Source organism: Periplaneta americana, chromosome 7 (genome assembly GCF_040183065.1).
Source record: "Periplaneta americana isolate PAMFEO1 chromosome 7, P.americana_PAMFEO1_priV1, whole genome shotgun sequence".
NCBI lineage: Eukaryota > Metazoa > Arthropoda > Insecta > Blattodea > Blattidae > Periplaneta > Periplaneta americana.
The window spans coordinates 178,680,342-178,696,250 of NC_091123.1; the positions used below are offsets into that span (position 1 = coordinate 178,680,342).

Below are 15,909 nucleotides of genomic sequence, written 5' to 3' on the forward strand. Positions count from 1 at the left end.
TCCGGAAATAATGGCCATACCGAGGAACGGGCTGCGGCCCTCTACTCCCCCTTGACATCCTTGTAACACGATAGCATCAAAGGGCAATCGCGAACACTTTCTGATTTTCGAGAAAAAAAGGGGAAGGGTTTAAACCACTATTCCGCCGACATTCTAGCCGCCATAACTCCGCAGTACGTGAAGTTAGAACAAAGCCGATGAGTGCGTTAAATACAGCTCGCCGAACTCTATCTTCAGTATAAAGGACAACTCTCTATCCCTGCGCGTTTGGACGGGAGAGGCCGGCAAAATTTAAAAAAATGGTCATTTTGACCTTCCAAAACAGACTTTTTTCTACACAAGGAGAACCAAGCGGCTCAGAGGCCCGCCCTTTTAACTGTAGCATCCCAGCATCTTGCCTAGTAATCACCACTAAAATCCACCAAATCCGTCGCACTTTTTTCTAGCCTTAATTTTTGGGTACCTAAAATATTTGGGCCTCTAATTCCGGAAATAATGGCCATACCGAGGAACGGGCTGCGGCCCTCTACTCCCCCTTGACATCCTTGTAACACGATAGCATCAAAAGGGCAATCGGGAACACTTTCTGATTTTCGAGAAAAAAAGGGGAAGGGTTTAAACCACTATTCCGCCGACATTCTAGCCGCCATAACTCCGCAGTACGTGAAGTTAGAACAAAGCCGATGAGTGCGTTAAATACAGCTCGCCGAACTCTATCTTCAGTATAAAGGACAACTCTCTATCACTGCGCGTTTGGACGGGAGAGGCCGGCAAAATTTCAAAAAATGGTCATTTTGACCTTCCAAAACAGACTTTTTTCTACACAAGGAGAACCAAGCGGCTCAGAGGCCCGCCCTTTTAACTGTAGCATCCCAGCATCTTGCCTAGTAATCACCACTAAAATCCAGCAAATCCGTCGCACTTTTTTCTAGCCTTAATTTTTGGGTACCTAAAATATTTGGGCCTCTAATTCCGGAAATAATGGCCATACCGAGGAACGGGCTGCGGCCCTCTACTCCCCCTTGACATCCTTGTAACACGATAGCATCAAAGGGGCAATCGCGAACACTTTCTGATTTTCGAGAAAAAAAAGGGGAAGGGTTTAAACCACTATTCCGCCGACATTCTAGCCGCCATAACTCCGCAGTACGTGAAGTTAGAACAAAGCCGATGAGTGCGTTAAATACAGCTCGCCGAACTCTATCTTCAGTATAAAGGACAACTCTATATCACTGCGCGTTTGGACGGGAGAGGCCGGCAAAATTTCAAAAAATGGTCATTTTGACCTTCCAAAACAGACTTTTTTCTACACAAGGAGAACCAAGCGGCTCAGAGGCCCGCCCTTTTAACTGTAGCATCCCAGCATCTTGCCTAGTAATCACCACTAAAATCCAGCAAATCCGTCGCACTTTTTTCTAGCCTTAATTTTTGGGTACCTAAAATATTTGGGCCTCTAATTCCGGAAATAATGGCCATACCGAGGAACGGGCTGCGGCCCTCTACTCCCCCTTGACATCCTTGTAACACGATAGCATCAAAGGGGCAATCGCGAACACTTTCTGATTTTCGAGAAAATCCGCCGACATTCTAGCCGCCATAACTCCGCAGTACGTGAAGTTAGAACAAAGCCGATGAGTGCGTTAAATACAGCTCGCCGAACTCTATCTTCAGTATAAAGGACAACTCTCTATCCCTGCGCGTTTGGACGGGAGAGGGCGGCAAAATTTCAAAAAATGGTCATTTTGACCTTCCAAAACAGACTTTTTTCTACACAAGGAGAACCAAGCGGCTCAGAGGCCCGCCCTTTTAACTGTAGCATCCCAGCATCTTGCCTAGTAATCACCACTAAAATCCAGCAAATCCGTCGCACTTTTTTCTAGCCTTAATTTTTGGGTACCTAAAATATTTGGGCCTCTAATTCCGGAAATAATGGCCATACCGAGGAACGGGCTGCGTCCCTCTACTCCCCCTTGACATCCTTGTAACACGATAGCATCAAAAGGGCAATCGGGAACACTTTCTGATTTTCGAGAAAAAAAGGGGACATTCTAGCCGCCATAACTCCGCAGTACGTGAAGTTAGAACAAAGCCGATGAGTGCGTTAAATACAGCTCGCCGAACTCTATCTTCAGTATAAAGGACAACTCTCTATCCCTGCGCGTTTGGACGGGAGAGGCCGGCAAAATTTCAAAAAATGGTCATTTTGACCTTCCAAAACAGACTTTTTTCTACACAAGGAGAACCAAGCGGCTCAGAGGCCCGCCCTTTTAACTGTAGCATCCCAGCATCTTGCCTAGTAATCACCACTAAAATCCAGCAAATCCGTCGCACTTTTTTCTAGCCTTAATTTTTGGGTACCTAAAATATTTGGGCCTCTAATTCCGGAAATAATGGCCATACCGAGGAACGGGCTGCGGCCCTCTACTCCCCCTTCGCATACTTGTAACACGATAGCATCAAAAGGGCAATCGGGAACACTTTCTGATTTTCGAGAAAAAAAGGGGAAGGGTTAGACCACTATTCCGCCGACATTCTAGAAGACATAACTCCGCAGTACGTGAAGTTAGAACAAAGCCGATGAGTGCGTTAAATACAGCTCGCCGAACTCTATCTTCAGTATAAAGGACAACTCTCTATCCCTGCGCGTTTGGACGGGAGAGGCCGGCAAAATTTCAAAAAATGGTCATTTTGACCTTCCAAAACAGACTTTTTTCTACACAAGGAGAACCAAGCGGCTCAGAGGCCCGCCCTTTTAACTGTAGCATCCCAGCATCTTGCCTAGTAATCACCACTAAAATCCAGCAAATCCGTCGCACTTTTTTCTAGCCTTAATTTTTGGGTACCTAAAATATTTGGGCCTCTAATTCCGGAAATAATGGCCATACCGAGGAACGGGCTGCGGCCCTCTACTCCCCCTTGACATCCTTGTAACACGATAGCATCAAAGGGCAATCGCGAACACTTTCTGATTTTCGAGAAAAAAAGGGGAAGGGTTTAAACCACTATTCCGCCGACATTCTAGCCGCCATAACTCCGCAGTACGTGAAGTTAGAACAAAGCCGATGAGTGCGTTAAATACAGCTCGCCGAACTCTATCTTCAGTATAAAGGACAACTCTCTATCCCTGCGCGTTTGGACGGGAGAGGCCGGCAAAATTTAAAAAAATGGTCATTTTGACCTTCCAAAACAGACTTTTTTCTACACAAGGAGAACCAAGCGGCTCAGAGGCCCGCCCTTTTAACTGTAGCATCCCAGCATCTTGCCTAGTAATCACCACTAAAATCCAGCAAATCCGTCGCACTTTTTTCTAGCCTTAATTTTTGGGTACCTAAAATATTTGGGCCTCTAATTCCGGAAATAATGGCCATACCGAGGAACGGGCTGCGGCCCTCTACTCCCCCTTGACATCCTTGTAACACGATAGCATCAAAAGGGCAATCGGGAACACTTTCTGATTTTCGAGAAAAAAAGGGGAAGGGTTTAAACCACTATTCCGCCGACATTCTAGCCGCCATAACTCCGCAGTACGTGAAGTTAGAACAAAGCCGATGAGTGCGTTAAATACAGCTCGCCGAACTCTATCTTCAGTATAAAGGACAACTCTCTATCCCTGCGCGTTTGGACGGGAGAGGCCGGCAAAAATTCAAAAAATGGTCATTTTGACCTTCCAAAACAGACTTTTTTCTACACAAGGAGAACCAAGCGGCTCAGAGGCCCGCCCTTTTAACTGTAGCATCCCAGCATCTTGCCTAGTAATCACCACTAAAATCCAGCAAATCCGTCGCACTTTTTTCTAGCCTTAATTTTTGGGTACCTAAAATATTTGGGCCTCTAATTCCGGAAATAATGGCCATACCGAGGAACGGGCTGCGGCCCTCTACTCCCCCTTGACATCCTTGTAACACGATAGCATCAAAGGGGCAATCGCGAACACTTTCTGATTTTCGAGAACTATTCCGCCAACATTCTAGCCGCCATAACTCCGCAGTACGTGAAGTTAGAACAAAGCCGATGAGTGCGTTAAATACAGCTCGCCGAACTCTATCTTCAGTATAAAGGACAACTCTATATCACTGCGCGTTTGGACGGGAGAGGCCGGCAAAATTTCAAAAAATGGTCATTTTGACCTTCCAAAACAGACTTTTTTCTACACAAGGAGAACCAAGCGGCTCAGAGGCCCGCCCTTTTAACTGTAGCATCCCAGCATCTTGCCTAGTAATCACCACTAAAATCCAGCAAATCCGTCGCACTTTTTTCTAGCCTTAATTTTTGGGTACCTAAAATATTTGGGCCTCTAATTCCGGAAATAATGGCCATACCGAGGAACGGGCTGCGGCCCTCTACTCCCCCTTGACATCCTTGTAACACGATAGCATCAAAGGGGCAATCGCGAACACTTTCTGATTTTCGAGAAAAAAAGGGGAAGGGTTTAAACCACTATTCCGCCGACATTCTAGCCGCCATAACTCCGCAGTACGTGAAGTTAGAACAAAGCCGATGAGTGCGTTAAATACAGCTCGCCGAACTCTATCTTCAGTATAAAGGACAACTCTCTATCCCTGCGCGTTTGGACGGGAGAGGCCGGCAAAATTTAAAAAAATGGTCATTTTGACCTTCCAAAACAGACTTTTTTCTACACAAGGAGAACCAAGCGGCTCAGAGGCCCGCCCTTTTAACTGTAGCATCCCAGCATCTTGCCTAGTAATCACCACTAAAATCCAGCAAATCCGTCGCACTTTTTTCTAGCCTTAATTTTTGGGTACCTAAAATATTTGGGCCTCTAATTCCGGAAATAATGGCCATACCGAGGAACGGGCTGCGGCCCTCTACTCCCCCTTGACATCCTTGTAACACGATAGCATCAAAAGGGCAATCGGGAACACTTTCTGATTTTCGAGAAAAAAAGGGGAAGGGTTTAAACCACTATTCCGCCGACATTCTAGCCGCCATAACTCCGCAGTACGTGAAGTTAGAACAAAGCCGATGAGTGCGTTAAATACAGCTCGCCGAACTCTATCTTCAGTATAAAGGACAACTCTATATCACTGCGCGTTTGGACGGGAGAGGCCGGCAAAATTTCAAAAAATGGTCATTTTGACCTTCCAAAACAGACTTTTTTCTACACAAGGAGAACCAAGCGGCTCAGAGGCCCGCCCTTTTAACTGTAGCATCCCAGCATCTTGCCTAGTAATCACCACTAAAATCCAGCAAATCCGTCGCACTTTTTTCTAGCCTTAATTTTTGGGTACCTAAAATATTTGGGCCTCTAATTCCGGAAATAATGGCCATACCGAGGAACGGGCTGCGGCCCTCTACTCCCCCTTGACATCCTTGTAACACGATAGCATCAAAGGGGCAATCGCGAACACTTTCTGATTTTCGAGAAAATCCGCCGACATTCTAGCCGCCATAACTCCGCAGTACGTGAAGTTAGAACAAAGCCGATGAGTGCGTTAAATACAGCTCGCCGAACTCTATCTTCAGTATAAAGGACAACTCTCTATCCCTGCGCGTTTGGACGGGAGAGGGCGGCAAAATTTCAAAAAATGGTCATTTTGACCTTCCAAAACAGACTTTTTTCTACACAAGGAGAACCAAGCGGCTCAGAGGCCCGCCCTTTTAACTGTAGCATCCCAGCATCTTGCCTAGTAATCACCACTAAAATCCAGCAAATCCGTCGCACTTTTTTCTAGCCTTAATTTTTGGGTACCTAAAATATTTGGGCCTCTAATTCCGGAAATAATGGCCATACCGAGGAACGGGCTGCGTCCCTCTACTCCCCCTTGACATCCTTGTAACACGATAGCATCAAAAGGGCAATCGGGAACACTTTCTGATTTTCGAGAAAAAAAGGGGACATTCTAGCCGCCATAACTCCGCAGTACGTGAAGTTAGAACAAAGCCGATGAGTGCGTTAAATACAGCTCGCCGAACTCTATCTTCAGTATAAAGGACAACTCTCTATCCCTGCGCGTTTGGACGGGAGAGGCCGGCAAAATTTCAAAAAATGGTCATTTTGACCTTCCAAAACAGACTTTTTTCTACACAAGGAGAACCAAGCGGCTCAGAGGCCCGCCCTTTTAACTGTAGCATCCCAGCATCTTGCCTAGTAATCACCACTAAAATCCAGCAAATCCGTCGCACTTTTTTCTAGCCTTAATTTTTGGGTACCTAAAATATTTGGGCCTCTAATTCCGGAAATAATGGCCATACCGAGGAACGGGCTGCGGCCCTCTACTCCCCCTTGACATCCTTGTAACACGATAGCATCAAAAGGGCAATCGGGAACACTTTCTGATTTTCGAGAAAAACTATTCCGCCGACATTCTAGCCGCCATAACTCCGCAGTACGTGAAGTTAGAACAAAGCCGATGAGTGCGTTAAATACAGCTCGCCGAACTCTATCTTCAGTATAAAGGACAACTCTCTATCACTGCGCGTTTGGACGGGAGAGGCCGGCAAAATTTCAAAAAATGGTCATTTTGACCTTCCAAAACAGACTTTTTTCTACACAAGGAGAACCAAGCGGCTCAGAGGCCCGCCCTTTTAACTGTAGCATCCCAGCATCTTGCCTAGTAATCACCACTAAAATCCAGCAAATCCGTCGCACTTTTTTCTAGCCTTAATTTTTGGGTACCTAAAATATTTGGGCCTCTAATTCCGGAAATAATGGCCATACCGAGGAACGGGCTGCGGCCCTCTACTCCCCCTTGACATCCTTGTAACACGATAGCATCAAAGGGGCAATCGCGAACACTTTCTGATTTTCGAGAACTATTCCGCCAACATTCTAGCCGCCATAACTCCGCAGTACGTGAAGTTAGAACAAAGCCGATGAGTGCGTTAAATACAGCTCGCCGAACTCTATCTTCAGTATAAAGGACAACTCTATATCACTGCGCGTTTGGACGGGAGAGGCCGGCAAAATTTCAAAAAATGGTCATTTTGACCTTCCAAAACAGACTTTTTTCTACACAAGGAGAACCAAGCGGCTCAGAGGCCCGCCCTTTTAACTGTAGCATCCCAGCATCTTGCCTAGTAATCACCACTAAAATCCAGCAAATCCGTCGCACTTTTTTCTAGCCTTAATTTTTGGGTACCTAAAATATTTGGGCCTCTAATTCCGGAAATAATGGCCATACCGAGGAACGGGCTGCGGCCCTCTACTCCCCCTTGACATCCTTGTAACACGATAGCATCAAAGGGGCAATCGCGAACACTTTCTGATTTTCGAGAAAAAAAGGGGAAGGGTTTAAACCACTATTCCGCCGACATTCTAGCCGCCATAACTCCGCAGTACGTGAAGTTAGAACAAAGCCGATGAGTGCGTTAAATACAGCTCGCCGAACTCTATCTTCAGTATAAAGGACAACTCTCTATCCCTGCGCGTTTGGACGGGAGAGGCCGGCAAAATTTAAAAAAATGGTCATTTTGACCTTCCAAAACAGACTTTTTTCTACACAAGGAGAACCAAGCGGCTCAGAGGCCCGCCCTTTTAACTGTAGCATCCCAGCATCTTGCCTAGTAATCACCACTAAAATCCAGCAAATCCGTCGCACTTTTTTCTAGCCTTAATTTTTGGGTACCTAAAATATTTGGGCCTCTAATTCCGGAAATAATGGCCATACCGAGGAACGGGCTGCGGCCCTCTACTCCCCCTTGACATCCTTGTAACACGATAGCATCAAAAGGGCAATCGGGAACACTTTCTGATTTTCGAGAAAAAAAGGGGAAGGGTTTAAACCACTATTCCGCCGACATTCTAGCCGCCATAACTCCGCAGTACGTGAAGTTAGAACAAAGCCGATGAGTGCGTTAAATACAGCTCGCCGAACTCTATCTTCAGTATAAAGGACAACTCTCTATCACTGCGCGTTTGGACGGGAGAGGCCGGCAAAATTTCAAAAAATGGTCATTTTGACCTTCCAAAACAGACTTTTTTCTACACAAGGAGAACCAAGCGGCTCAGAGGCCCGCCCTTTTAACTGTAGCATCCCAGCATCTTGCCTAGTAATCACCACTAAAATCCAGCAAATCCGTCGCACTTTTTTCTAGCCTTAATTTTTGGGTACCTAAAATATTTGGGCCTCTAATTCCGGAAATAATGGCCATACCGAGGAACGGGCTGCGGCCCTCTACTCCCCCTTGACATCCTTGTAACACGATAGCATCAAAGGGGCAATCGCGAACACTTTCTGATTTTCGAGAAAAAAAAGGGGAAGGGTTTAAACCACTATTCCGCTGACATTCTAGCCGCCATAACTCCGCAGTACGTGAAGTTAGAACAAAGCCGATGAGTGCGTTAAATACAGCTCGCCGAACTCTATCTTCAGTATAAAGGACAACTCTATATCACTGCGCGTTTGGACGGGAGAGGCCGGCAAAATTTCAAAAAATGGTCATTTTGACCTTCCAAAACAGACTTTTTTCTACACAAGGAGAACCAAGCGGCTCAGAGGCCCGCCCTTTTAACTGTAGCATCCCAGCATCTTGCCTAGTAATCACCACTAAAATCCAGCAAATCCGTCGCACTTTTTTCTAGCCTTAATTTTTGGGTACCTAAAATATTTGGGCCTCTAATTCCGGAAATAATGGCCATACCGAGGAACGGGCTGCGGCCCTCTACTCCCCCTTGACATCCTTGTAACACGATAGCATCAAAGGGGCAATCGCGAACACTTTCTGATTTTCGAGAACTATTCCGCCAACATTCTAGCCGCCATAACTCCGCAGTACGTGAAGTTAGAACAAAGCCGATGAGTGCGTTAAATACAGCTCGCCGAACTCTATCTTCAGTATAAAGGACAACTCTATATCACTGCGCGTTTGGACGGGAGAGGCCGGCAAAATTTCAAAAAATGGTCATTTTGACCTTCCAAAACAGACTTTTTTCTACACAAGGAGAACCAAGCGGCTCAGAGGCCCGCCCTTTTAACTGTAGCATCCCAGCATCTTGCCTAGTAATCACCACTAAAATCCAGCAAATCCGTCGCACTTTTTTCTAGCCTTAATTTTTGGGTACCTAAAATATTTGGGCCTCTAATTCCGGAAATAATGGCCATACCGAGGAACGGGCTGCGGCCCTCTACTCCCCCTTGACATCCTTGTAACACGATAGCATCAAAGGGGCAATCGCGAACACTTTCTGATTTTCGAGAAAAAAAGGGGAAGGGTTTAAACCACTATTCCGCCGACATTCTAGCCGCCATAACTCCGCAGTACGTGAAGTTAGAACAAAGCCGATGAGTGCGTTAAATACAGCTCGCCGAACTCTATCTTCAGTATAAAGGACAACTCTCTATCCCTGCGCGTTTGGACGGGAGAGGCCGGCAAAATTTCAAAAAATGGTCATTTTGACCTTCCAAAACAGACTTTTTTCTACACAAGGAGAACCAAGCGGCTCAGAGGCCCGCCCTTTTAACTGTAGCATCCCAGCATCTTGCCTAGTAATCACCACTAAAATCCAGCAAATCCGTCGCACTTTTTTCTAGCCTTAATTTTTGGGTACCTAAAATATTTGGGCCTCTAATTCCGGAAATAATGGCCATACCGAGGAACGGGCTGCGGCCCTCTACTCCCCCTTGACATCCTTGTAACACGATAGCATCAAAAGGGCAATCGGGAACACTTTCTGATTTTCGAGAAAAAAAGGGGAAGGGTTTAAACCACTATTCCGCCGACATTCTAGCCGCCATAACTCCGCAGTACGTGAAGTTAGAACAAAGCCGATGAGTGCGTTAAATACAGCTCGCCGAACTCTATCTTCAGTATAAAGGACAACTCTCTATCACTGCGCGTTTGGACGGGAGAGGCCGGCAAAATTTCAAAAAATGGTCATTTTGACCTTCCAAAACAGACTTTTTTCTACACAAGGAGAACCAAGCGGCTCAGAGGCCCGCCCTTTTAACTGTAGCATCCCAGCATCTTGCCTAGTAATCACCACTAAAATCCAGCAAATCCGTCGCACTTTTTTCTAGCCTTAATTTTTGGGTACCTAAAATATTTGGGCCTCTAATTCCGGAAATAATGGCCATACCGAGGAACGGGCTGCGGCCCTCTACTCCCCCTTGACATCCTTGTAACACGATAGCATCAAAGGGGCAATCGCGAACACTTTCTGATTTTCGAGAAAAAAAGGGGAAGGGTTTAAACCACTATTCCGCCGACATTCTAGCCGCCATAACTCCGCAGTACGTGAAGTTAGAACAAAGCCGATGAGTGCGTTAAATACAGCTCGCAGAACTCTATCTTCAGTATAAAGGACAACTCTCTATCCCTGCGCGTTTGGACGGGAGAGGCCGGCAAAATTTCAAAAAATGGTCATTTTGACCTTCCAAAACAGACTTTTTTCTACACAAGGAGAACCAAGCGGCTCAGAGGCCCGCCCTTTTAACTCTAGCATCCCAGCATCTTGCCTAGTAATCACCACTAAAATCCAGCAAATCCGTCGCACTTTTTTCTAGCCTTAATTTTTGGGTACCTAAAATATTTGGGCCTCTAATTCCGGAAATAATGGCCATACCGAGGAACGGGCTGCGGCCCTCTACTCCCCCTTGACATCCTTGTAACACGATAGCATCAAAAGGGCAATCGGGAACACTTTCTGATTTTCGAGAAAAAAAGGGGAAGGGTTTAAACCACTATTCCGCCGACATTCTAGCCGCCATAACTCCGCAGTACGTGAAGTTAGAACAAAGCCGATGAGAGCGTTAAATACAGCTCGCCGAACTCTATCTTCAGTATAAAGGACAACTCTCTATCACTGCGCGTTTGGACGGGAGAGGCCGGCAAAATTTCAAAAAATGGTCATTTTGACCTTCCAAAACAGACTTTTTTCTACACAAGGAGAACCAAGCGGCTCAGAGGCCCGCCCTTTTAACTGTAGCATCCCAGCATCTTGCCTAGTAATCACCACTAAAATCCAGCAAATCCGTCGCACTTTTTTCTAGCCTTAATTTTTGGGTACCTAAAATATTTGGGCCTCTAATTCCGGAAATAATGGCCATACCGAGGAACGGGCTGCGGCCCTCTACTCCCCCTTGACATCCTTGTAACACGATAGCATCAAAGGGGCAATCGCGAACACTTTCTGATTTTCGAGAAAAAAAAGGGGAAGGGTTTAAACCACTATTCCGCCGACATTCTAGCCGCCATAACTCCGCAGTACGTGAAGTTAGAACAAAGCCGATGAGTGCGTTAAATACAGCTCGCCGAACTCTATCTTCAGTATAAAGGACAACTCTATATCACTGCGCGTTTGGACGGGAGAGGCCGGCAAAATTTCAAAAAATGGTCATTTTGACCTTCCAAAACAGACTTTTTTCTACACAAGGAGAACCAAGCGGCTCAGAGGCCCGCCCTTTTAACTGTAGCATCCCAGCATCTTGCCTAGTAATCACCACTAAAATCCAGCAAATCCGTCGCACTTTTTTCTAGCCTTAATTTTTGGGTACCTAAAATATTTGGGCCTCTAATTCCGGAAATAATGGCCATACCGAGGAACGGGCTGCGGCCCTCTACTCCCCCTTGACATCCTTGTAACACGATAGCATCAAAGGGGCAATCGCGAACACTTTCTGATTTTCGAGAACTATTCCGCCAACATTCTAGCCGCCATAACTCCGCAGTACGTGAAGTTAGAACAAAGCCGATGAGTGCGTTAAATACAGCTCGCCGAACTCTATCTTCAGTATAAAGGACAACTCTATATCACTGCGCGTTTGGACGGGAGAGGCCGGCAAAATTTCAAAAAATGGTCATTTTGACCTTCCAAAACAGACTTTTTTCTACACAAGGAGAACCAAGCGGCTCAGAGGCCCGCCCTTTTAACTGTAGCATCCCAGCATCTTGCCTAGTAATCACCACTAAAATCCAGCAAAATCCGTCGCACTTTTTTCTAGCCTTAATTTTTGGGTACCTAAAATATTTGGGCCTCTAATTCCGGAAATAATGGCCATACCGAGGAACGGGCTGCGGCCCTCTACTCCCACTTGACATCCTTGTAACACGATAGCATCAAAGGGGCAATCGCGAACACTTTCTGATTTTCGAGAAAAAAAGGGGAAGGGTTTAAACCACTATTCCGCCGACATTCTAGCCGCCATAACTCCGCAGTACGTGAAGTTAGAACAAAGCCGATGAGTGCGTTAAATACAGCTCGCCGAACTCTATCTTCAGTATAAAGGACAACTCTCTATCCCTGCGCGTTTGGACGGGAGAGGCCGGCAAAATTTCAAAAAATGGTCATTTTGACCTTCCAAAACAGACTTTTTTCTACACAAGGAGAACCAAGCGGCTCAGAGGCCCGCCCTTTTAACTGTAGCATCCCAGCATCTTGCCTAGTAATCACCACTAAAATCCAGCAAATCCGTCGCACTTTTTTTTAGCCTTAATTTTTGGGTACCTAAAATATTTGGGCCTCTAATTCCGTAAATAATGGCCATACCGAGGAACGGGCTGCGGCCCTCTACTCCCCCTTGACATCCTTGTAACACGATAGCATGAAAGGGGCAATCGCGAACACTTTCTGATTTTCGAGAACTATTCCGCCAACATTCTAGCCGCCATAACTCCGCAGTACGTGAAGTTAGAACAAAGCCGTTGAGTTCGTTAAATACAGCTCGCCGAACTCTATCTTCAGTATAAAGGACAACTCTCTATCACTGCGCGTTTGGACGGGAGAGGCCGGCAAAATTTCAAAAAATGGTCATTTTGACCTTCCAAAACAGACTTTTTTCTACACAAGGAGAACCAAGCGGCTCAGAGGCCCGCCCTTTTAACTGTAGCATCCCAGCATCTTGCCTAGTAATCACCACTAAAATCCAGCAAATCCGTCGCACTTTTTTCTAGCCTTAATTTTTGGGTACCTAAAATATTTGGGCCTCTAATTCCGGAAATAATGGCCATACCGAGGAACGGGCTGCGGCCCTCTACTCCCCCTTGACATCCTTGTAACACGATAGCATCAAAGGGGCAATCGCGAACACTTTCTGATTTTCGAGAAAAAAAGGGGAAGGGTTTAAATCACTATTCCGCCGACATTCTAGCCGCCATAACTCCGCAGTACGTGAAGTTAGAACAAAGCCGTTGAGTGCGTTAAATACAGCCCGCCGAACTCTATCTTCAGTATAAAGGACAACTCTCTATCACTGCGCGTTTGGACGGGAGAGGCCGGCAAAATTTCAAAAAATGGTCATTTTGACCTTCCAAAACAGACTTTTTTCTACACAAGGAGAACCAAGCGGCTCAGAGGCCCGCCCTTTTAACTGTAGCATCCCAGCATCTTGCTTAGTAATCACCACTAAAATCCAGCAAATCCGTCGCACTTTTTTCTAGCCTTAATTTTTGGGTACCTAAAATATTTGGGCCTCTAATTCCGGAAATAATGGCCATACCGAGGAACGGGCTGCGGCCCTCTACTCCCCCTTGACATCCTTGTAACACGATAGCATCAAAGGGGCAATCGCGAACACTTTCTGATTTTCGAGAAAAAAAGGGGAAGGGTTTAAACCACTATTCCGCCGACATTCTAGCCGCCATAACTCCGCAGTACGTGAAGTTAGAACAAAGCCGATGAGTGCGTTAAATACAGCTCGCCGAACTCTATCTTCAGTATAAAGGACAACTCTCTATCCCTGCGCGTTTGGACGGGAGAGGCCGGCAAAATTTCAAAAAATGGTCATTTTGACCTTCCAAAACAGACTTTTTTCTACACAAGGAGAACCAAGCGGCTCAGAGGCCCGCCCTTTTAACTGTAGCATCCCAGCATCTTGCCTAGTAATCACCACTAAAATCCAGCAAATCCGTCGCACTTTTTTCTAGCCTTAATTTTTGGGTACCTAAAATATTTGGGCCTCTAATTCCGGAAATAATGGCCATACCGAGGAACGGGCTGCGGCCCTCTACTCCCCCTTGACATCCTTGTAACACGATAGCATCAAAGGGTAATCGCGAACACTTTCTGATTTTCGAGAAAAAAAAGGGGAAGGGTTTAAACCACTATTCCGCCGACATTCTAGCCGCCATAACTCCGCAGTACGTGAAGTTAGAACAAAGCCGTTGAGTGCGTTAAATACAGCCCGCCGAACTCTATCTTCAGTATAAAGGACAACTCTCTATCACTGCGCGTTTGGACGGGAGAGGCCGGCAAAATTTCAAAAAATGGTCATTTTGACCTTCCAAAACAGACTTTTTTCTACACAAGGAGAACCAAGCGGCTCAGAGGCCCGCCCTTTTAACTGTAGCATCCCAGCATCTTGCTTAGTAATCACCACTAAAATCCAGCAAATCCGTCGCACTTTTTTCTAGCCTTAATTTTTGGGTACCTAAAATATTTGGGCCTCTAATTCCGGAAATAATGGCCATACCGAGGAACGGGCTGCGGCCCTCTACTCCCCCTTGACATCCTTGTAACACGATAGCATCAAAGGGGCAATCGCGAACACTTTCTGATTTTCGAGAAAAAAAGGGGAAGGGTTTAAACCACTATTCCGCCGACATTCTAGCCGCCATAACTCCGCAGTACGTGAAGTTAGAACAAAGCCGATGAGTGCGTTAAATACAGCTCGCCGAACTCTATCTTCAGTATAAAGGACAACTCTCTATCCCTGCGCGTTTGGACGGGAGAGGCCGGCAAAATTTCAAAAAATGGTCATTTTGACCTTCCAAAACAGACTTTTTTCTACACAAGGAGAACCAAGCGGCTCAGAGGCCCGCCCTTTTAACTGTAGCATCCCAGCATCTTGCCTAGTAATCACCACTAAAATCCAGCAAATCCGTCGCACTTTTTTCTAGCCTTAATTTTTGGGTACCTAAAATATTTGGGCCTCTAATTCCGGAAATAATGGCCATACCGAGGAACGGGCTGCGGCCCTCTACTCCCCCTTGACATCCTTGTAACACGATAGCATCAAAGGGTAATCGCGAACACTTTCTGATTTTCGAGAAAAAAAGGGGAAGGGTTTAAACCACTATTCCGCCGACATTCTAGCCGCCATAACTCCGCAGTACGTGAAGTTAGAACAAAGCCGATGAGTGCGTTAAATACAGCTCGCCGAACTCTATCTTCAGTATAAAGGACAACTCTCTATCCCTGCGCGTTTGGACGGGAGAGGCCGGCAAAATTTCAAAAAATGGTCATTTTGACCTTCCAAAACAGACTTTTTTCTACACAAGGAGAACCAAGCGGCTCAGAGGCCCGCCCTTTTAACTGTAGCATCCCAGCATCTTGCCTAGTAATCACCACTAAAATCCAGCAAATCCGTCGCACTTTTTTCTAGCCTTAATTTTTGGGTACCTAAAATATTTGGGCCTCTAATTCCGGAAATAATGGCCATACCGAGGAACGGGCTGCGGCCCTCTACTCCCCCTTGACATCCTTGTAACACGATAGCATCAAAAGGGCAATCGGGAACACTTTCTGATTTTCGAGAAAAAAAGGGGAAGGGTTTAAACCACTATTCCGCCGACATTCTAGCCGCCATAACTCCGCAGTACGTGAAGTTAGAACAAAGCCGATGAGTGCGTTAAATACAGCTCGCCGAACTCTATCTTCAGTATAAAGGACAACTCTCTATCACTGCGCGTTTGGACGGGAGAGGCCGGCAAAATTTCAAAAAATGGTCATTTTGACCTTCCAAAACAGACTTTTTTCTACACAAGGAGAACCAAGCGGCTCAGAGGCCCGCCCTTTTAACTGTAGCATCCCAGCATCTTGCCTAGTAATCACCACTAAAATCCAGCAAATCCGTCGCACTTTTTTCTAGCCTTAATTTTTGGGTACCTAAAATATTTGGGCCTCTAATTCCGGAAATAATGGCCATACCGAGGAACGGGCTGCGGCCCTCTACTCCCCCTTGACATCCTTGTAACACGATAGCATCAAAGGGGCAATCGCGAACACTTTCTGAT

The 15,909-nt window shown here is 46.0% G+C and overlaps 1 pseudogene; it reads right to left on the reverse strand.

Annotated features, from left to right (window-relative positions):
* Positions 1-15,909, reverse strand: part of LOC138702816 (WD repeat-containing protein 91-like) — a 274,108-nt pseudogene that overhangs the window by 65,502 nt on the left and 192,697 nt on the right.